The 21494-nt window shown below is 50.6% G+C and overlaps 1 pseudogene across 1 annotated transcript; it reads left to right on the top strand.

The window, feature by feature from the left end:
- The first annotated feature begins 4245 nt into the window (after window positions 1-4245).
- LOC308266742 (actin, cytoplasmic 1-like) lies at window positions 4246-9216 on the top strand (annotated as a pseudogene). Its single transcript has 2 exons — window positions 4246-5370; window positions 9056-9216. The product of its transcript is annotated as an actin, cytoplasmic 1-like (transcript).
- Window positions 9217-21494: the final 12278 nt, after the last annotated feature.

Genomic DNA, 21494 nt, shown 5'->3' with positions numbered 1-21494 from the left:
GAAGTCCCCTCTTTCCTTTTCTTTTCTTTTTTTTTCTTTTTTTTGTGGTGGTACCAAGGATAGAACCCAGGGGCCTTCTACCTCTGGGCTATACCCCCAGACCTATTTTAATTTTTATTTGGAAACAGGGTCTCACTAAGTTGCTAAGAGCCTCACTTAAGTAGCTGAGGCTGGCTTCAAACCTGCAGTCCTCATTCCTCAGCCTCCCAAGTACTGGGATTACAAGCATGTGCCACCATGCCCGGCTGAGTAGCCTCTTCTCTGAACCTTGGCAGCCGGGCATGGTGGCACACTCCTGTAATCCCAGTACTTGGGAGGTTAAGATGGGAGGATCACAGGTTCAAGGATAGCCTCAGCTACCTAACAAGACCCTCAGCAAACTAGTAAGACCTGCTTAGACTAAATAAATAAGTAAATAAATAAATAAATAAATAAATAAATAAATAAAAGGGCTGGAGGGGAAGCTCAGAGGTAAAATGGCCCTGGATTCAACCCCCCGTATCACAATATAGACACATACATACATGCATACATACATACACACACACACATACATAACATTATGCTTCTGCCAGATGAGAAAATGCCGAGCATCTTGGCCTGCACCCTCTCTGGCCTAGCGACACTTGAGTGGCCTGCCTGCATGTCCCCACCTCAAGGAGCCCGCTGGTTTCCAAGCCTCTGCTTGTTTGGGGTTAGAATTTAGGAGGTCTGGCGCCACCTGCCTGCCGAGAAAGACATTTCCCAGGGCTTGGCTCCCTCTGCTGGACAGATGCTTAAATAACCTCAGGACATCCTCTACACCATCGTGAGTGGAACATCTGAGTCCTAGCTCTGGGACACCTGTCTCCAGAGAAGGAATGATGGCGGAGATTCCAAGAAGGGGTGCCTCTGACCTCCCAGATGTTTCCCACCTCATCTCAGGACCTAGTTCTCCATCTCGGATTTTTTATTTTGTGTGTGCGACACCGGGAATTGAACCCAGAGGCATTTTACCTCTTAACTAAACCCCCAGCCAGATTTTTTATTTTTTATTTGGAAACAGGATTTCACTAAGTTGTGAAGGGCCTCACTAAGTTGTCGAAGCTGGCTTCAAACCTGCGATCCTCCTGTCTCAGCCTCCCAAGTACTGGGATTACAAGGGTGTGCCACCACGCCCGACTCCATATCAGATTTTTAAAATATTTTTCTTTTTCTCAGTTCTAGTGATTGAACCCAGGGCCTTGCATGCACAAGACGAGTACCTTACTACATCTCCAGTCCTTGTAAAATTTTCTTGAGGCAGGATCTTGCAAAATTGCCCAGGCTGGACTGGAATTTGCAATCTTCCCTCCTGCCTCAGCCTCCAGAGTAGCTGGGATTATAGGCGTGGGCCACTGTGTCCCAGCTACATTTTTATTTTTAATCGGTCCATAGTAATTGTGTAGCATTTTGGTAGATGTATTTTATGTGTGATGATCAGAGCTTGGTAGCTGCCATATCTATCACAAAAGACGTACATCTTTTTTTGTGCATTGGCCACATTCAAAACTTCTCTCTACTAGGTGTTTTGTTTTGTTTTGTTTTGAAGTAATGGGGATGGAACCCAGGGGCATTCTATCTCTGAGCTACACTACACCCCAGTCCTATTTTTCAGTCTTTATTTTGAAACGGTCTCACTGAGTAGCAGAGGGATTCACTAAGTAGCTGAAGCTGTCCTTGAGCCGTGATCTCTTGTCTCAGCCTCCCAAATGCTGGGATTACAAGTGTGCACCACCATGCCTGGCTCTTCTAGTTACTTTGAAATAATTCAATTCACCCACAGTCATCTACCTGCGCTAAAGAATATGAAGTGTTGCTCCTCCCATCCAGCAGCACCCTGCACCTGCCAACCTCCTTTCTTCGTTCCTTGCCGCCTCATTCCCTTCCAGGCTCTAGCAACAACCACTCTCTTCTCTGCTTCTTTGAAGTCAGCTTTCCCATTTCCACATATAAGTGAGAACGGTCGGTATTTGTCTTTCTGCACCTGACTTACTCACTTAATATAACGTCTTCCAGTTTCGTATTGCTACAGGTAATGGAATGTCACTCTTTTATGGCTAAACTTTATTCCACTGTGTATATATATTCCACACTTTTCTTTCTTTTTTTTTTTTTTTTCGGAGTTAGAACCCAGGGGCATTCCTCCAAGCTTCACCCCCAGCCCTATTTTTTATTCTTTATTTTGAAACAGGGTCTCACTGAGTTGCAGAGGGCCTCGCTAAGTAGCTGAGGCTGTCTGAGAACCGCGATCCCTCCTGTCCCAGCCTCCCAGATGCTGGGATGGCAAGCGCGCGTCACCACGCCTGGCTTATATTCCACATTTTTCTTATCCAGATCTTGGTTATTGAACAGTGCTGCCATAAACATGTGAGTGCAGATAATCTCTTCAACATACTGATTTCAATTCCTTCCTTTTCTATGTATACTCAGTATCGGGATTGACAGATCATTTAGTTCAATTTTTAAGGTTTTTTTTTTTTTTTTTTTTTTTGGTGGTACTGGGGTTCCTGGAAGCCCTTCTTCCTCCGGGCTACACTCCCAGACCTATTTTATATTTTTCAAACAGGGTCTCTTACGCCAGCGCGGCTGGCTTCGAACCTGCGCGATCCTCCTGTCTCCGCCTCCCAAGCGCGGGGATTACAAGCGTGCGCCACCACGCCCGGCAAGGGTTTTTTTATTTTTGTTCTTATTTTGTTTTGCTTTTGTGGAACTGGGTATTGAACCCAGGGGCATTCTACCTCTTATCCCCACAGCCCTTTATACTATTTTATTTTGAAACAGGGTCTCTCTGGGTTAATGAGACTCTCACTACTTGCTGAGACTGTCCTTGAATCTGCAATCCTCTTGTCTCAGCCTCCCAAGTACTGGTACGATGGGCACACACCACCACTGGCCAATTTTTAGTTTTTTGGCAGGAACATCCATACTGCTTTCCATAATAGTTGTGCTAATTTACATTCTCTCCAACAGTGTACAAAAGTTTCCCTTTCTCTGCATCCTCACCAGCACTTGGTATTTTTGTCTTTTTTTATAAGAATCATTATAACTGGAATGAGACAATATCTCATCATAGTTTTGATTCGCATTTCTCTGATTAGTGATGCTGAGCAATTTTATATATACTTGTCAACCATTTGAATATCCTCCTTTGAGAGCTATCTGTCTACTCAGGCCATTTGCTTGCTTTTCACTGGAGTATCTGCATTTTTCTGTTGAGATCCTTATAAAGTCTAGAAATTACTCCCCAGTCGGATGAAGAGTTTGCAAACATTTTCCCCCATTCTCCTGATTGTCTCTTCACTCTTTTGAGAGTTGCCTTTGCTGTGCAGAACACTAATTCCATCCATTTTAGTTAGATGTAATCTCAAGGATCATTTGCTCTGGTTGCCTGTGCTTTAGGGTCATAACCAAAACCTATTTGCTCAGACCCGCGTCCAGAAGCATTTTCCCTACCCTTCCTCCTACTAGTCTCAGAGTTTCAAATCCTGAACGTCTCTTGTGTGTGTGTGTTCTCTTCCGTTCTCATCATTGGGGATTTGTAGTTTTCTTTCACACCCTTAAGTATTTTCCCATATTTTTGTAGCTACTATAAATCGTTTTGTAGCTACTGTGATTTGCATTGCTTTCATGATTTCTTTCTCAGCAAGTTCATAATTGATATATAAAAATGCTACTGATTTATCTATGTTGATTTTGTTTATCCATTCAATGATTTTGGAAGTCTTTACATCTTTCTATGCATAAAATCCTGCGAATAGGGTTTTTTTTTTTTTTTCTTTTTGTGGTACTAGGGATGGAACCCAGGGGCATTCAACCTCCAAGCTACACCCCCAGCCCTATTTTTTATTCTTTATTTTGAAACAGGGTCTCACTGAGTTGCAAAGGGCCTCACTAAGTAGCTGAGGCTGGCCAAGAACCGTGATCCTCCTGTCTCAGCCTCCCAAATGCTGGGATTACAAGCGTGCCCACCACCCTTGGCTCCATTTATTGAGTTCTTTAACTCCAAGATTTGCAATTCTTTCTTTGGATGATGTCTACTTCTGCTGAATTCATCACCCACAGCATGAATTGCCTTCCTAATTTTATTGAATTTTGTATATTTTCTCATATCTCATTAAGCTTCCTTAGAATTATTCTTTTTAATTCTTTAATAGACAATTCAGACTGCCAAGATCGCGTTCACCCCGCGAGCACAGTCCCCTCACCCTCCGCCCCGGCCGGTCCACACCCGCCACCCAGCTCACCATGGATGACGATATCGCTGTGCTCGTCATTAACAACGGCTCCGGCATGTGCAAGGCCGGCTTTGCCGGTGACGATGCCCCCCGGGCCGTCTTCCCATCCATCATGGGGAGCCCACGGCACCAGGGCGTGATGGTGGTCATGGGCCAGAAGGACTCCTATGTGAGTGATGAGGCCCAGAGCAGGAGAGGCATCCTGACACTCAAGTACCCCATCGAGCACGGCATTGTCACCAACTGGGATGACATGGAGAAGATCTGGCACCACACCTTCTACAACGAGCTGCGTGTGGCCCCTGAGGAGCACCCGGTGCTGCTGACTGAGGCTCCACTGAACCCCAAGGCCAACCGTGAAAAGATGACCCAGATCATGTTCAAGACCTTTAACACTCCAGCCATGTATGTGGCCATCCAGGCTGTGCTGTCCCTGTACGCCTCTGGCTGTACCACTGGCATTGCGATGGACTCCGGTGACAGGGTCACCCACACCGTGCCCATCTACGAGGGGTACGCCCTTCCCCATGCCATCCTGCGTATGGACCTGGCTGGCCGGGACCTGACAGGCTACAGCTTCACCACCACAGCTGAGAGGGAAATTGTACGTGACATCAAGGAGAAGCTGTGCTATGTTGCCCTGGACTTTGAGCAGGAGATGGCCACCGCAGCTTCCAGCTCCTCCCTGGAGAAGAGCTAGAGTTGCCTGACGGCCAGGTGCTCACCATTGGCAATGAGCGATTCCGCTGCCCTGAGGCACTCTTCCAGCCTTCTTTCCTGGGCATGGAATCCTGTGGCATCCATGAGACTACCTTCAACTCCATCATGAAGTGTGATGTTGACATCCGCAAGGACCTCTATGCCAACACAGTGCTGTCTGGTGGTACCACCACGTACCCAGGTATCGCCGACCGGATGCAGAAGGAGATCACAGCCCTGGCCCCTGGCACGATGGAGATCAAGATCATTGCTCCCCCTGAGCGCAAGTACTCCGTGTGGATCGGCGGCTCCATCCTGGCCTCACTGTCCACCTTCCAGCAGACGTGGATCAGCAAGCAGGAGTACAACGAATCCGGCCCCTCCATCGTCCACCGCACGTGCTTCCAGGAGGACTGTTACTTAGCTGCGTTACACCCTTTCTTGACAAAACCTAATGCGCAGAAAAAACGAGATCAGATTGGCATGGCTTTATTTGTTTCCTTTTTTGTTTTGTTTTTGTTTTTTGTTTTGGCACTTTTGACTCAGGATTTAAAAACTGGAACGGTGAAGGTGACGACAGTCGGTTGGAGCGAGCATCCCCAAAGTTCAACAATGTGGCCCAGGACTTTGATTGTACATTGTTCTTTTTTTTTAATAGTCATTCCAAATAATAGTGAGCTGCATTGTTACAGGAAGTCCCTCGCCCTCCCAAAAGCCGCCCCACTCCTCTTCAAGGAGGATGGCCCAGTCCTCGCCTGAGTCCACACAGGGGAGGTGACAGCATTGCTTTTGTGTAAATTATGTAATGCAAATTTTTTTAATCTTCGCCTTAATACTTTTTTATTTTGTTTTATTTTTAATGGTCAGCCATCAAGGCCCCCCAACTTTTTGTACCCCAACTTGAGATGTATGAAGGCTTTTGGTCTCCCTGGGAGTGAGCTGAGGTGTGGAGGCAGCCAGGGCTTACCTCTTACACTGACTTGAGACTAGTTCAATAAAGTGCACACCTTAAAAAAATAGACAATTCATATACTTTCTCTCTCTCTCTCTCTCGCTCGCTCTCTCTCTCTCTCGTGTGTGTGTGTGTGTGTGTGTGTGTGTGTGTGTGTGTGTGTTATTGGGGATTAAATCCAGGGGTATATTACCACAGAGCTATGCCCCTAGTTCTATTTAATTTTTATTTTGAAACAGGGTCTCACTAGGATGTCTCACTACTTGCTGAGACTGACCTTGAACTTGGGATCCTCCTGAGTTCTAGGATTCCGAGGGTGCACCCCCCACCCGGCTGTACATTTTCTTGTCTTTGGAGTCTGCCTCTAGAGTTACTGTGTTCCTTTGGAGGTGTCATGTTACCCTGGATTTCCATGCTTCGTGTGTTCCTATGTTGGTATTTGTACATCTGACGGGTCAGTTGTCTCTACCAACTTTATAGGATGGCTTTTGTAGTAAAGGACTTCCTAACCAGGCAGGCCTATAACCCCAGTACACAGAAGGCTGAGACAGGAGGATTGCATGTTTGAGGCCTCAGCAACTTGGTAAAACCCTTAGCAACTTAGCAAGATTCTGTTTCAGATGAAAGAATCAAGCCAGGCGCAGTGGCACACGCTTGTAATCCCAGCATTCGGGAGGCTGAGACAGGAGGATTACAGTTCGTGGACAGCTTCGGCTACTTAGTGAGGCCCTTTGCAACTCAGTGAGACCCTGTTTCAAAATAAAAAATGAAAAATAGAGCTGGGGGTGTCGCTTGGAGGTAGAATGCCCCTGGGTTCAATTCAAGGAAAGAAGGAAGGGAAGGAGGGAAGAAGGAGAAGGAAGGAAGAGGAGTGAGGAAGGGGAGGGAGGGAGAGAATCAGAGAGGAAGGGAGGAGAGAGAGGGAGGGGAGGGGAGGGGAGGCTCAGGCCCTGCTGCTGCTGTGTGCTGTGAAGCTGGTTGGTTGGCTATGCCCTGTTGGCTTCTTTTCCAGGTGAATGCATTAGCGTAGTGCCCACATAGCTTCTCAGCTATAATCTCCATGGGCAAAGCAGGTGCACCCAGCTCTGGCTATGGGGCACCCACCCGTTCCTGTGAACTGGGGGCTGGGGTGGCAGTCAGTGTCTGACCGCTGTGAGGCCAGCCGCACCAGTGGGCCCCAATGGAGGACCTAGCCGTACGCAGCAGCAGCTTGGGCACCTGCGTGAGGCACCCAGGGCCAGCCTAGGCAGAAAGCACTGCTGTTCCCGGGCACCAGGGGGGTGGGCGGAGCTTCCGGGAACAGGCTGCTCGCGGCTTCGGCTTCTGGCTTCCGGGGAGGGGGTCCGGATGCTGCAGGGAGGCTCAGCAGCTGAGCGCTCAGGAGTCAGGGGTGGGCAGGCGCAGCCACTGCCTACTTCCAGAGCCTCAGTGGACCCATCCACAGGGGTGGGATGCCTGCATGTGTTCCTGGCTATCTCCTTTTTTGTTTGTTTTGTTTTAGGGTTATTTGTTTGTTCTTGTTTGGTACTGCTAATTGAACCTAGGGGTATTCTACCTCTGAGCTATACCGCAGCCCTATTTTATTTTTATTTCAAAACACGAGAGTCTCACTACTTGCTGAGGCTGTCCTTGAACCTGCAATCCTCCTGTCTGAGCCTCCAAAGTATTGAGATTACAGGCATGTGCCACCATGCCCGGATCCTATATCTATCTATATCTATCTATATAGATATCTATGTCTATCTATCTATATAGATAGATATAGATAGGTTTTTTTGTAGTACTGGGGATATCTATAGGTAGATAGACGATAGATACTTTTGGGGTTTGTTTTTTGTTTGTTGTTTGTTTTTTGCAGTGCGTGAGATGAAACCCAGGGGCAGTATACCTCCAATCTACATCCCCAGCCATATTTTTTGGTCTTTTTATTTTATTTTATTTTATTTATTTTTTGTGGTACTGGGGGTGGAACCCAGAGGCTTTCTACCTCCGGGCTATACTCCCAGACCTATTTTATATTTTATTTGGAACAGGGTCTCACTAAGTTGCTGAGAGCCTCTCTAAGTAGCTGAGGCTGGCTTTGAACCTGTGTCATCCTCCTGTCTCAGCCTCCCAAGCACCGGGATTACAAGCATGTGCCACCACACCCAGATATAAAGCCCTTTTTTTTATTTTATTCTTATTATATTTTGTTTTTGTGGCACTGGGGGTTAAACCCAGGGACATTCTACCTCTGAGCTACACACCCCCAGGCTGATTTTATTTATTTTGAAACAGGGTCTCACTAAGTAGCTGAGGCTGGCCATGAACCTGCAATCTTCCTGTCTCAGCCTTCCCAGTACTGGGATTATAAGCATGCATCACCATGCCAGGCTCTAAAGTCCTTTTTAAAATTAAAGAAATAACCAGCATGGTGGTGCATGCTTATAATTGCAGTTTGTGGACAGCCTCTGCTACTACTTAGTGAGTACCTTTGCAACTCAGTGAGAACCTGTTTCAAAATAAACAATAAAGCCATGCTCGGTGGTACATGCTTGTAATCCCAGCATTTGGGAAGCTGAGACAGAAGGATCGTGGTTCGCAGATAGCCTCAGCTACCTAGTGAGGCCCCTTGCAACTCAGTGAGACCCTGTTTCAAAAATAAAGAATACAACCAGTGTGGTGGTACACGCTTGTAATCCCGCATTACAGGGGAGGCTGAGACAGGAGGATCACAGTTCACGGCCAGCCTCAGCTACTTAGGCCCTTTGCAACTCAGTGAGACCCTGTTTCAAAATAAAGAATAAAAAACAGGGCTGGGGATGTAGCTTGAAGGTAGAATGGCCCTAGGTTCCACCCCCAGTACTGCAAATTAATTACTTAATTAATTTATTTAAAGAAACAAACTGGACAGGGTGGTGTGTTCCTGTAACCCTAGTACCTAGGAGGCTGAGACAAGAGGTCGGAAGGAAAGAAAGGAGAAGGAAGGAAACACACTTAGCATGGTGGTGCACACCCTGAATCCCAGCTACTCAGGAGGCTGAGTTTATGGAGACATCAGAGACCAGACCTTCGCCTCTGATGGCTCCCACAGCCTGGATCCCTGCCCCTTTGACCCTCCTGCCTCAGCCCAGGAGACCAGAACGTGGCCCCCACATCCCTTCCCCAGGCCACTGCCCGCCAGAGGCCAGGCCCTCTCCCTCGCACCAGGACAGGCTCCCACCTGGACAACTCCCATCTCACCAGCACCCAGCCCACTCCCACTTCAGTGCCAAGGACACTGACCCGCCAGGGTCCTGGTTCACTGTGCCTGGCAGCACGCACTCCTAGGCCCAGGGACCCCCACGCTCCTCTGTCCCCACACAGCCACTCGTCCCTCTGAAGGCTCAGGGGACTCCCTCCTGGGAGCCTCACAGTGCTGAGGAAGACGGCTCCCCAGGGTCTGCCCCGCAGCCCCTGCACCGCAGCCCCTGCCCCACAACCCCTGCACCGCAGCCCCTGCACCGCTGATGGTCAAGCGCTGGCTGCTAAACCCCAAAGGAACAAGCTGGGCCAGCTGGGATCTCAGAGCAGGCACCAAGCCGCCATCTCTCTGCGTGTCCAGGGCAGACCCAGTGCTGACTGCGGCGTCCAGTCCACTCACAGATGGCCCGGAGGCGGGCAGGAGAGGGGCCGAGGCAGGCAGGGGCACACGCACAGAGCGGATGAGGGAGGACTGTGACCCAAAGATAGGCCCATCCCGGGGGTGTGACCCCAGGAACTAGCGTGAAGGCCCAGTGTGTGCCATGGTCACAAACACTAGCCTGGCCTCCTCCATCCCTGCCTCTGCTCTCAGAGTGTTGGAGGAAACGCCAACACCCAGACACCCAGGACGAGTGGTGCAGAGCGTGCTCCCAGTGCCCACAGCCCCGGGCCTCAGTTTCCCCACTGACCTACCCCAGGCACACAGAGCTGATGGGGTTGCGAAAGAACCTGTACATCTCGGAAGGACATGGGCTGAAGCCAGGCAAGCCAGGGGCCAGCGAACACCCTCCAGGGCACAGGAACCCAGCGTCCCTTGCCGCTGGGCCTGGCAAGCCGAGTGGAATATGTTCTGTTCCTAGAACCCGCGGGCGTCCCTGACTCACTTGCAGGCTCTGAGGGCAGCCTGAGCTCCCGGTGCCATCAACACCCGCTGTCCTCCCCTGCGCCCCAGCCACACAGTGTGCATTCCCCAGGCCCTGCGGCCTCCCCTGCGCCCCAGCCACGCAGTGTACATCCTCAGGGCCCTGCGGCCCCATTCCTCGGGTAGTTAGAGCAGGCCTCGGCTCTCTCAGGCAGAGCCCCAGCAGAAGTTCTGGTCTGTGTCCCGCAACTGCAACCTAAGATCAATTATTGGAGAAGCTGAGGCAATGGCTAAAATGGAGGTAGCCCGCAGGCGAAGTGATCGCTGCCTGACCACTAACAATGACGCTTTCCAGAAACCTTGATGGTGAATGAGGTGCTCAGAATGGAGCTTGATCGGCCTGGCAGGGTGGCACACACCTGTGATCCCAGGCCCCTGCCTGCCTCGGCCCCTCTCCTGCCCGCCTCCGGGCCATCTGCGAGTGGACTGGACGCCGCAGTCAGCACTGGGTCTGCCCTGGACACGCAGGGAGATGGCAGCTTGGTGGCTGCCCTGAGATCCCAGCTGGCCCAGCTTGTTCTTTTGGGGTTCAGTGATCCCAGTACTTGAGAGGCTGAGACAGGAGGACCCCAGGTTCAAGGCCACTGCACAGTAACTAAGCAGGAGACCCTGTTTCAAAATAAAAAGTTATTTTATTTTTAAACAGCCAGGAGTGGTGGTGCACACTTGTAATCTCGGTATTTGAGAGGCTGAGACAGGAGGATCTCAGGTTCAAAGCCAGCCTCGGCAATTTACCAAGGCTCTCAGCAACCTGGTGAGACCCTGTTTCCAAATAAGAAATAAAAAATCAGGCTGGGGGTGTAGCTTGAAGGTAGAATGCCTCTGGTTCCAATCCCCAGTGCCAAAAAACAACATTAAATTAAAAAGGGCTAGCTGAGCCAGGCATGATGGTGCACACTTGTAATCCAAGCATTTCGGAGGCTGAGGCGGGAGGATCACAGTTTGTGGACAACCTCAGCTACTTAGTGAGGCCCTTTGCAACTCAGACCTCCTGTCTCAGCCTCCCAAGTACTGGGATTACAAGGGTGCACCACCATGCCCAGCCTGTAAACTGTATTTGTATTTTTTTTTTTTTTTTTTTTGCTGGTCTAGGGATAGAACCCAGGGACATTCGACCTCCAAGCTACACCCCCTGTCCCATTTTTTATTCTTTATTTTGAAAACAGGTCTCACTGAGTTGCAGAGGGCCTCACTAAGTAGCTGAGGCTGTCCGTAAACCGGGATCCTCAGGTCTCAGACTCCCAAATGCTGGGATTACAAGCGTGCGCCACCACGCCCGGCTAACTGTATCTTTAAAGAGAATAGATCTGCACCTCCATGCATGAACATGAACATGAAGTGATTATCTCTGAGAAGAGTTGAAAGCAACCCTCCAGGAGCGAGGTTGGGCCCAGTGGGAAAGCCTCAACCCCACCCCAGAATGCATGTGTTTTATCCTCATATACCTGTGACTTTTTTCCAGAAAGGGCAATAACAAAGGAGGAACAGGCTTAAATTAAAACCTCTGCTTTTATCTCTGACTGGCATGTGTTGAAATTCTTTTTGCCACGGGAGCCAAGAACCCACAAAAGCTATCATATTGTTCATGACAGAGGGCCTCTGAGACCCATGGGGACAGTCAACACGGGATCACTGTTCCCATCCTGAAATTCTCAATAACTTTATGCGCGTGCATGCATGTGTGTGCGTGTGTGCGCATGTGTGCGTGTGTGCGTGTGTGTGCGCACATCTGCATGTCTGCTCACAGTGGTGGGGATTGAACCCAAGACCTTATGTGTGCTGGTACTGGAAAATGGCTTTGGTAAGAGAACAGCAGCAGTAAAACACGTGTGGCCCAAGTACCCACTGAGTCCGGTTGTCCTCTGCACACAGAGCCCCAGGCAGACGCAGGTCAAGCTCAGCCCTGGCCTGAGCCACAGCAAGATACCACAGGCCCTAGCAGCCGGGCGTGGTGTCCCATGCTTGTAATCCCAGTACTTGGGAAGCTGAGATAGGAGGATCACAGGTTCGCAGCTAGCCTCGGCAACTTAGTGGGGCTATCAGCACCTCAAATAATAAAATAAAAGGGAGCTAGGCATGGTGGCGCACACTTGTAATCCCAGCATTTGGGAGGCTGAGACAGAAAGATCACAGTTCGCGGACAGCCTCAGCTACTTAGCAAGGCCCTCTTCAACTTAGTGAGACCCTGTTCCAAAATAAAGAATAAAAAGTAGTCCTGGGGTGTAGCCCGGAGGTAGAATGCCCCTGGATTAAGACCCCGGTACCACAATAAAAAGATAAAAAGAGCTGGGGGTGCAGCTTGGAGGTAGAATGCCCCTGAATTCAATCATCAGTACCACACACACATACACACACACACAAAAAGACACCGTGGCCTTCTGAGAAACCCCAGCAGCCAAAGAGCTGTTTCCTGCTGGCCCTCCTCCCGTGTCAGCTGCAGTTACCCTGAAAATAATGGCCAACGCAGGAAGGGAAGAGGGGGGACAGGCTCCTTCCTGACCCAGCAGCAGTGGCCACCCAAAGTCGACGGACCCGTGGGTGCTCAGCACACGTGTATGCCTGCCACGGGACAGAACTGTCCCAGAAACGGGGATGACGTGCTGACACCTGCTAGGAGGTGGATGGACCTTAAATATCATGCCCGGGGAGAGAAGTCAGCACAACAGGCCACATGCCTTGTGATTCTGTTTACACCGAATGTCCAGGACAAACCCAGAGACAGACAGTAGAAGGGTGGGTGCCAGGGACAGAGGGCAGAGGGGAAATGGGAATTAACTGTCCCCGGTATGCCGGTTTCTTTTTAGGCAGATGGAAATGTTCTGGAATTAAACAGAGGTGGAGCCGGGCATGGTGGCGCATGGTTGTAATACCCACGCTTGGGAGGCTAAGACAGGAGGATCGCGCAGGTTCGAAGCCAGCCTCAGCTACTTAGTGAGGCCCTTTGCAACTCAGTGAGACCCTGTTTCAAAATAAAGAATAAAGCAGCTGGGTAAGGTGGCTCACGCTTGTAATCCCAGCGCTTAGGAGGCTGAGACAGGAGGATCCCACAGGTTCGAAGCCAGCCTCGGCTACTGAGTGAGGCTCTCGGCAACTTAGTGAGACCCTGTTTCCAAATAAAGGATAAGCCGGGCGTGGTGGCTCAGGCTTGTACTCCCAGCATTCGGGAGGCTGAGACAGGAGAATCACGGTTCGCAGACAGCCTCAGCTACTTAGTGAGGCCCTTCGCAACTCAGTGAGACCCTGTTTCAACAACAACAAAAAAAAAATGGGCAGGGGTTGTAGCTCAGAGGTCAAATGCCTCTGGGTTCCAACCCCAGACCCGCAAAAAAAAAAAAAAAAAAGTATAAAATAAGTCTGGGAGTATAGCCCAGAAGTAGAAAAGCCCCTGGGTCCCACCCCCTGTACCACAAAAAAATAAAAATAAAAAATAAAAAAATAAAAAGGCTAAAAAATAGGACCAGGGGCATAGCTCAGAGGTAGAATGCCCCTGGGTTCCATCCCCAGTACCACAATAAATAAATAAATAAATAAATAAATAAATAAATAAATAAATAAGATTAGATAGGGCTGAGAGTATAACTTAGAGATAGAATGCCCCTGGGTTCAATACCCAATACCAAAAAAAACAAACAAAAAAAAAACTTGGCATGGCACAGAAGAGGACTTGTGATATTTCTGCTGAAAATAAGAAATTTTAACTTTCATGCAAAACTTTTTACTGCAAAAACATCATCACAAGCTAAGACATAGAGTTTGTGGAAGAGAGGAAACTTCTGTTCTTTAGTACCTTCAAGGTAGCACCTGTTCCCATTTGATTTTTAGTGTGTGTGTGTGTGTGTGTGTGTGTGTGTGTGTGTGTGTGTGTGTTTTACAGTACTGGGGATAGAACCCAGGGGCATTCTACCTCTGAGCTACACCCCCTGCCCTATTTTTTTTTTTTTTTGGTGGTACTGGGGTTCCTGGAAGCCCTTCTACCTCCGGGCTACACTCCCAGACCTATTTTTACATTTTTATTTGGAAACAGGGTCTCCTAAGCCAGCGCGCGCGGCTGGCTTCAAACCTGCGTGATCCTCCTGTCTCTGCCTCCCAATCGCGGGGATTATAAGCGTGCGCCACCACGCCCGCCCTGCCCTATTTTTTTATTCTTTATTTTGAAACAGGGTCTCACTAAGTTTCAGAGGGCCTCACTAAGTAGCTGAGGCTGTCTGAGAACTGCGATCCTCCGTTCTCAGCCTCCCAAATGCTGGGATTCCAAGCATGCACCGCCACGCCTGACTATATTTTCATTTGTTGAACAAGGGACCCTGTAAGCATAGCTGGCCCTGGGGACACCCCAATTAGGCAGGCCCATAGGGACCGAGGCCCGGGACACACAGTGAGCGGCTGCAGCCTGGGTCCTAGGTTCCTAGCATAGGTCAGCTCTGGCCTCGTGCTCAGCATGGAAGCAAAAAGGACCCAGATGTCCCTGCTCCACCTATCCATAAGGCAGGCAGGAAGGGCCAGAGGACCAGCAGGGCTGACCTGTCTGTATCCCCAGTTTCCCCTTGATCTGAGTTCCACCTCCCTCCCTGGAAGGTAGAACTGCCCATGGGCAGCTATGGAGAGGCACCAGAGGTGGCAAGCAGACACCAGATGCGCCCTACAGAGGTCATGCTGCCACCCAGAGGGGCCGGGCAGGGCCCGTAACTCTGCAGAGGGGATTCGAGGGACACCACAGAGACACACAGTGCCCTGGGCACAAAGAAGAGTATTCTGGGCTGGGATCCAAGTGTCTGGTGGCCTGAGGGCCCCAGGAGAGTCTCAGAGGGGCTCCGAGTCCAAATCAAGAGGCCACAGGCTGGTATTAAGGGCCACTAGCCAGGCAGAGCGTGGCTGCCCCAGGCCATCAATTAGAACATGCTCCTTCTGGGGTCTCCACACGCTCTTCCTTGCCCATCCCTCCAGGCAAGAGGATCAAGGAAATGCCCCCGGACTGGAGGGCCACGTTACCCAGCAGCACTCCCTGCCCTGTGGCACCGGCCTGCTTGGCACAGGCGGGGCCCTTCTGCGAAGAGACCTTCCGGGTATCCCCTCACAGGCAGGCCTCCCTCCTCCCAATGCCCTAGATTCTGCAAGATCGAGCGACTCACTCCTGTAGAAAGTTCAGAAAGCTACAAAAAAAAAAAAAAAAAAGCCCACAAGAGAAATAAGAAATAAGCCCCCTTTTGAGGTAGCACGTGGCACCTGCTATCCACTCCTGATTTGTTTCCTGTGAAACTTTGCTCAAATTTTGGACCTGTCACATCTTAAAGGGCCCCATGTGACCACTGAGAGTGACGGCTATATCATGTACGTCACAGCACCTATTTCCTTCTTCTCCAGCCCTTAATTTTCTTCATTCTCATAATAAACATATAATTACTCTTTAAAGTGGAAAAAGAAAAAGAAAAACAGCCGCCCTTACAAGGGACATCTTTAGACATTTCAAACCATGAGTCTGGGGGCAGCAGCCGGTCCTCCCAGCCGGGGACTGACCTGTCCCTGTGTCCAAGGAAGCAGTGCCTCCGCCCAGCTGGGGCTGTGCCAGCCTGCCCTCCCCATGGGCTTCCTCCTCCAGGTCTTTAAAGGCACCACGGGCACTCAGCTCAGCATCAGTCACCTGCCTCCCACCGAACCACCACCATGCGCTGTCTCATCAGCCTCACCCTCGGCCTGCTGGCCCTGAAGGCAGTCCTTGCTCTGGACCCAGAATTCATCGCAGAAGGTAAGCCCCAGCCAGCCACCTCTCCCCAGGATACACCCAGGAGGGTCTCCCATGCACCTCGGTGCTGCTCACTCTGGTGAAGTGGGCACCTCGAGCTACCAGCCATGGATGAGAAGCTCCCGGCTGGGCGATGGAGTGATGGCAGCTGTCCTTGACTTTCCACCCTCTACAGAGGGTCTGCAGCTTTGCTTCCTAATTTTCTAAGCTGACTTTCTTATTCTTTTCTCAAGAGGCTGTGGTCTGGCAGGTTCTCTTCCACCACCCCCTCGCTAAGAAATGGTGTCTCGCCGGGCGTGGTGGTGCACGCCTGTAATCCCAGTACTTGGGAGGCTGAGACAGGAGGATCACAGATTCGCGGCCAGCCTCAGCTATTTAGTGAAGCCCCCTGCAACTTACTGAGAACTCGTTTCAAAATAAGAAATAAGCCAGGCGTGGTGGTGCACGCTTGTAATCCCAGCATTCAGGAGGCTGAGACCTAAGGATCACGGTTCGCGGACAGCCTCAGCTACTTAGTGAGGCCCTCTACAACTTAAAGAGTAAAAAATAGGGCAGGAGGTATAGCTCGGAGGTCAAATGCCCCTGGGTTCTACCCCTAGACCCACATAAAGTTAAAAAATAGGTCTGGGAGTGTAGCCCGTGGGAGTGTAGCCTGGAGGTAGAAGGGCTTCCAGGAACCCCAGTACCACCAAAAAAAATAATAAATAAAAATAAATAAATAAATAAATAATAGGGCTGAGAGCATAGCTTGGAGGTAGAATGCTCCTGGGTTCTATCCCCAGTACCAAAAAGAAAAAGAAAAAAGAAATAAAACAGATCTGGGGATATAGCTCCAAGGTAGAATGCCCCTGGGTTCAATCTCCAATATGGCCAAAGGAGGAAAAAAAAAAAGGGGCATCTCAGCTGGCCACCAGGGCATATGCTTGCAATCCTAGTATTTGGGAGGCTGAGACAAGAAGATAGCAGGTTTGCAACCAGCCTCAGCAACTTAGCAAGGTCCTCTGCAATTTAGTGAGATCCTATTTCAAACTAAAAGATATGCCAGGCACGCTTGTAATCCCAGCGCTTGGGAGACTGAGACAGGAGGGTTGCGATTCACAGCTTCAGCTACCTAGTGAGGCCCTTTGCAACTCAGTGAGACCGTTTCAAAATAAAGAATAAAAAAACAAGGCCGGGCGTGGTGGCGCACGCACGCTTGTAATCCCAGCATTTGGTTGGCGGAGACCAGAGGATACTGTTCAAGGACAGCTTCAGCTACTTAGTGAGGCCCTTTGCAACTCAATGAGACCCTGTTTCAAAAAAAAAAAAAAAAATAGGGCTGGGGGTATAGCTCAGAGGTAGAATGGTCCTAGGTTCCATCCCTAGTACTGCAAAAAATAAAAATAAAAATAAATAAATAAAAATAAAAGATAGAGCCGGGTGTGGTGGAACACGCTTAGGATCCCAATACTTGGGAGGCAGAGAGACAGGAGGATCACACAGGTTTGAAACCAGCCTCAGCTACTTAGTGAGGCTCTCAGCAACTTAGTGAGACCCTGTTTCCAAATAAAATATAAAATAGGTCTGGGGGTATAGCCTGGAGGTAGAAGGCCCTTGGATTCCATCACCAGTACCACAAAAATAAATAAGTAAAATTTTAAAAAGATAAAATAGGGCTGGGGATGTAGCTCAGAGGTAGAATGTCCATGGATTCCATCCCCAGTATCAAAAAAGGAAAGGAAAAGTGAGCTATTGGAGGCTGGGCTCCCTGTATTCCCACTTGCCTCCGCCTGTCCTTCTCTGTGACCCAGGGGTGAGGACAGGGCCCCGGCCCCACTTACCCACCTGCCGCCCATGCAGCTGAAGTCATGTGCCCCGAGCCCGGCTCCTCCAAGGACGCGGACTGCACCGCAGACTGCCTCACCAACGAGAACTGTGTTGGCAGCAAGTGTTGTAACAGCGCTTGCGGCAGCGCCTGCAAGACCCCCGTCAACGGTAATGCCCCATCTGGCCAGGGTTGTCCCGGGACTCCCGAGTGGGCACCGCAGCCCTTGCTAGTGCCCACACACCAGCCCTGCGCCCCTGGCCTGCCCTGAGCCCCCTGAGCCTGCCAGGCTCCTCCTGGGGCCTCTGTGGTCTCCTAAGGACTCCATGGTGCAGAGGCGCTGCGGGGGATCCTGCCCCGAGACCACCAGGAGGCCCTGAGGCCCAGGGACACATCGGAGCTCAGGGTTCTCTAGGCTCTCAGCTTCCCCATTCCTAAAACGGGGGGTTGAGAGTTGGGGGTGCCGGAAGTGGCCCTAGCATGGAAGGGCTTCCGGCCCATCTCTCCTCTATAGCTGCCCAAAAGGCTGGCCGCTGCCCCTGGGTGCAGCCCCTCGCGGCTTCTCAACCATGCAACGAGCGGAACCAGTGCTCCAACGACAACCAGTGTGACTTAGGCAAGAAATGCTGCTTCAGCCAATGCGCCATGAGGTGTCTGGATCCCGTCTTCGGTATGCAGCCCCAAGGCTTCCCCTGGGCCCTTTTCTTCCTCCACTTGGTCTGGCCACCACCTGGCCCCCCGGGGCAGAGGGCAGGTGGAGTGCCAGGATACAGGTGTTGGGCTCCATGGAGGCTCTCCTCCAACATAGCTGTGCCACCTGCAAGCTTCCCTGGCACTCGACATGCTGCGCAGGTCAGGAGTGGGCGTCAGTAAGCAAGCGGGCTCAGGAAAGCAGAGACTGGCCCAGGGCGGGCAGCTGGTGGGACTTGGCCCTCGGGGCCCATGTGCCAGGCCATACCTTTGCCAGGAAGAGCTCAAAACCATAAGCCAGGCAAGATCGCGCATGCTTGTAATCCCAGCATTTGGGAGGCTAAGACAGGAGGATCCTGCCGGTTTGAAGCCAGCCTCAGATACTTAGACCCTTTGCAACTCAGTGAGACCCTGTTTCAAAATAAAGTATAAAAAATAGGGCTGGGGGTGTAGCTCAGAGGTAGAATGCCCCTGAATTCCATCCCCAGTACCGCAAAAAAAAATAAAAGAGAGAAGAGAGAAAGAAAGGAAGAAAGAAAGAGAGAAAAAAGAAAGAAAGAAAGAAAGAAAGAAAGAAAGAAAGAAAGAAAGAAAGAAGGAAAGAGAGAAAAATATAGGACTGGGGGTGTATCTCAGAGGTAGAATGGCCCTGGATTCTATCCCCAGTACTGAAGAAAAAAAAAAAAAAGAAAAAAAAACCACCTCGAAGTCCCAGTGAGACACAGGCTCAGGGCTAACTGTCCATGATACCTGTGACCTGAACCCTGGCTCCGGCCACTGACCCCAGCTGACAGTGGCCTCACCCACCCACCTGCCTCTGCGGCAACAGTGCGGCAGGGACGGTGACGTGAGGGCCCAACTCGCTGACCAGCACAGCCCAGAAAAGTGCCTGCCCAGCAGGTCCCTTGCCACTGGGGGCGAACATGCTAGCATGTGAACCACAGCGCGGAGGTGACCTCCCCCCATGCCACCTGTGTCCCCCTGCAGAAAACGCCCCCTGATCGCCCAGGAGTGACCAGCCCCAGTCTGAACCCCAGCAAGAACCTTCTCTCCTGGATCCAGCGAGCACATAATGTCTCCTCTCTGCTGCTAATAAAAAAATCTATTTGGCTTTATGTCTCTGTCTGTCTGTCCATCTGTCCCTGGCCCCTGAAGGAGGGACTAAGCAAACACAGGCCTTGCCCTTAAGGTGGCTGGGGCTGCTGCAGGAAAATGGGCAATCCCCATGTTGAGGACCATGTGGGGGAAGGCTGGGACCTGGGGCCAAGCTCCAGCGAGACTACGGGAAGGGACGCTGGCAGATCCCTGGGCTGGGAGAGGCCCCCACCCAGCTCTGGGCTTACCAGCCAGGTCTCCTACATCTGCCTACTCTGAGGTGTGACCAGCAGAAGCCAAACCTGCGGGAGTCTCGGAGCCCCAAAGGTGCCAGGGGGCTGGTCTAGCAGCATGCAGTGCAAAAAGGCACTGTTAGTGGGTGCATAAAAGGATAGAAAAGAAGTCGGGTGTGGTGGCCCACACTTGTAATCCCAGCATTTGGGAGGCTGAGTCAGGAGGATCGCAGTTCGAGTTCAGCCTCCACTACTTAGTGAGGCCCTTTGCAACTCAGTGAGACCATTTCAAAATAAAGAATAAAGCCAGACATGGTGGTGCACACTTGTAATCCCAGTACTGACTTGGGAGGCTGAGACAGGAAGACTGCGCAGGTTCGAAACCTCAGCTTCTGCTTTTTTTTTTTTTTTTTTTCTGGTGTTACTGGGGATGGAACTCTTCTACCTCCGGGCTACACTCCCAGACCTATTTTATATTTTTATATGGAAACAGGGTCTCTTAAGACAGAGACGCTGGCTTCGAACCTGCGTGATCCTCCTGTCTCCGCCTCCCAAGCGTGGGGATTACAAGTGTGTGCCACCACGCCCAGCATCGAAGCCTCAGCTTCTTAGTGAGGCCCTCAGCAACTTAGTGAGACCCTGTTTCCAAATAAAATATAATATAGGTCTGGGAGTGTAGCTCAGAGGTACATCCCTAGTACCACAAAAAAAATAAAGAATAAAAAATAGGACTGGGGATGTCACTCAAAGGTAGAATGCCCCTGGATTTCATCCCCAGTACAAAAAAAAACAAAAAAAGAAGATAGAAGAGGGATGGGTGCACATTGGCACCACTCTCTGCCAGTGTTGTACAGCGTCTTCAGCAAAGTGTGTGTCCTGCTCCAACACTGGGTGGGCACCCTGCAGCCCATGCTGATCCCAATGCTGGCAGCTGGCAGCCCAAGTTCACATCGGACCCCACAAGTTAGGCACCTGGTCCCACAGTCTGCTCCCACTTCAGAGGTCAGTCCCAAGGCCCAGGCCTCCTGCACATCTGGCTGACTTGGCTATAAAGCTGGAGCTTCTCACAGTCCCTCCAGTTGTCCAGAAGTCACTGGAAGCACTCTACTGTACTCTAGAATATGGATCAGGAGCAGCCAGATAAAGGGACCCTTAGGGTGAGGCCAAGGGTGGGCAGGTGCAGAAGAATCTGTCCCCATGGACCAAGCTGAGCCTCCCTGCACACACCAGTGTGCTCACCGTCCCAGAAGTTTCCCTGTCACCCGCTCTCCATCTGGAGCTTTTTTTTTTTTTTTTTTTTTTTTTTTTTTTTTTTTTTTTGGTGGTACTGGAGTTCCTGGAAGCCCTTCTCCCTCCAGGCTACACTCCCAGAGCTATTTTATATTTTTTTATTTGGAAACAGGGTCTCTTAAGCCAGCGAGGCTGGCTCCGAACCAGCACGATCCTCCTGTCTCTGCCTCCCAAGCGCAGGGATTACAAGCATGCGCCCAGCCATCTGGAGCTTTTACAGAGGTGTCCTTACGCAGACATGGTTGATTCAATTATTGACCACTGGGGATTGAACTCAATCTCCAGCCACTTTTTCCTCCCTGGAGATCAAGGATAATGCTAAAGTTCCAGTCCTCTAATCCGGTGACTGCTCTTTTAACGACCAGACCCCGTTGGAAGCTACGGAAGGGCCACCGAAAGTCACTTTATTAGCAAAAGGCCCTCCCACCACTCAGAAAATGCTGCAACAGTCGAGCACAGTGGCGCACGCTTGTAATCCCAGCATTTGGGAGGCTGAGACAAGAGGATCTCGGTTCAGGGACAGCCTCGGCTGCTTAGTAAGGCCATTTGCAACTCAGTGAGACCCTGTTTCAAAATAAAGAATAAAAACTA

This window comes from Muscardinus avellanarius (genome assembly GCF_963383645.1).
Source record: "Muscardinus avellanarius genome assembly, chromosome: 9".
Classification (NCBI taxonomy): Eukaryota; Metazoa; Chordata; class Mammalia; order Rodentia; family Gliridae; genus Muscardinus; species Muscardinus avellanarius.
Note: the sequence above shows the minus strand (reverse complement) of the source record. Positions and strands in the feature narration are given on the sequence as shown.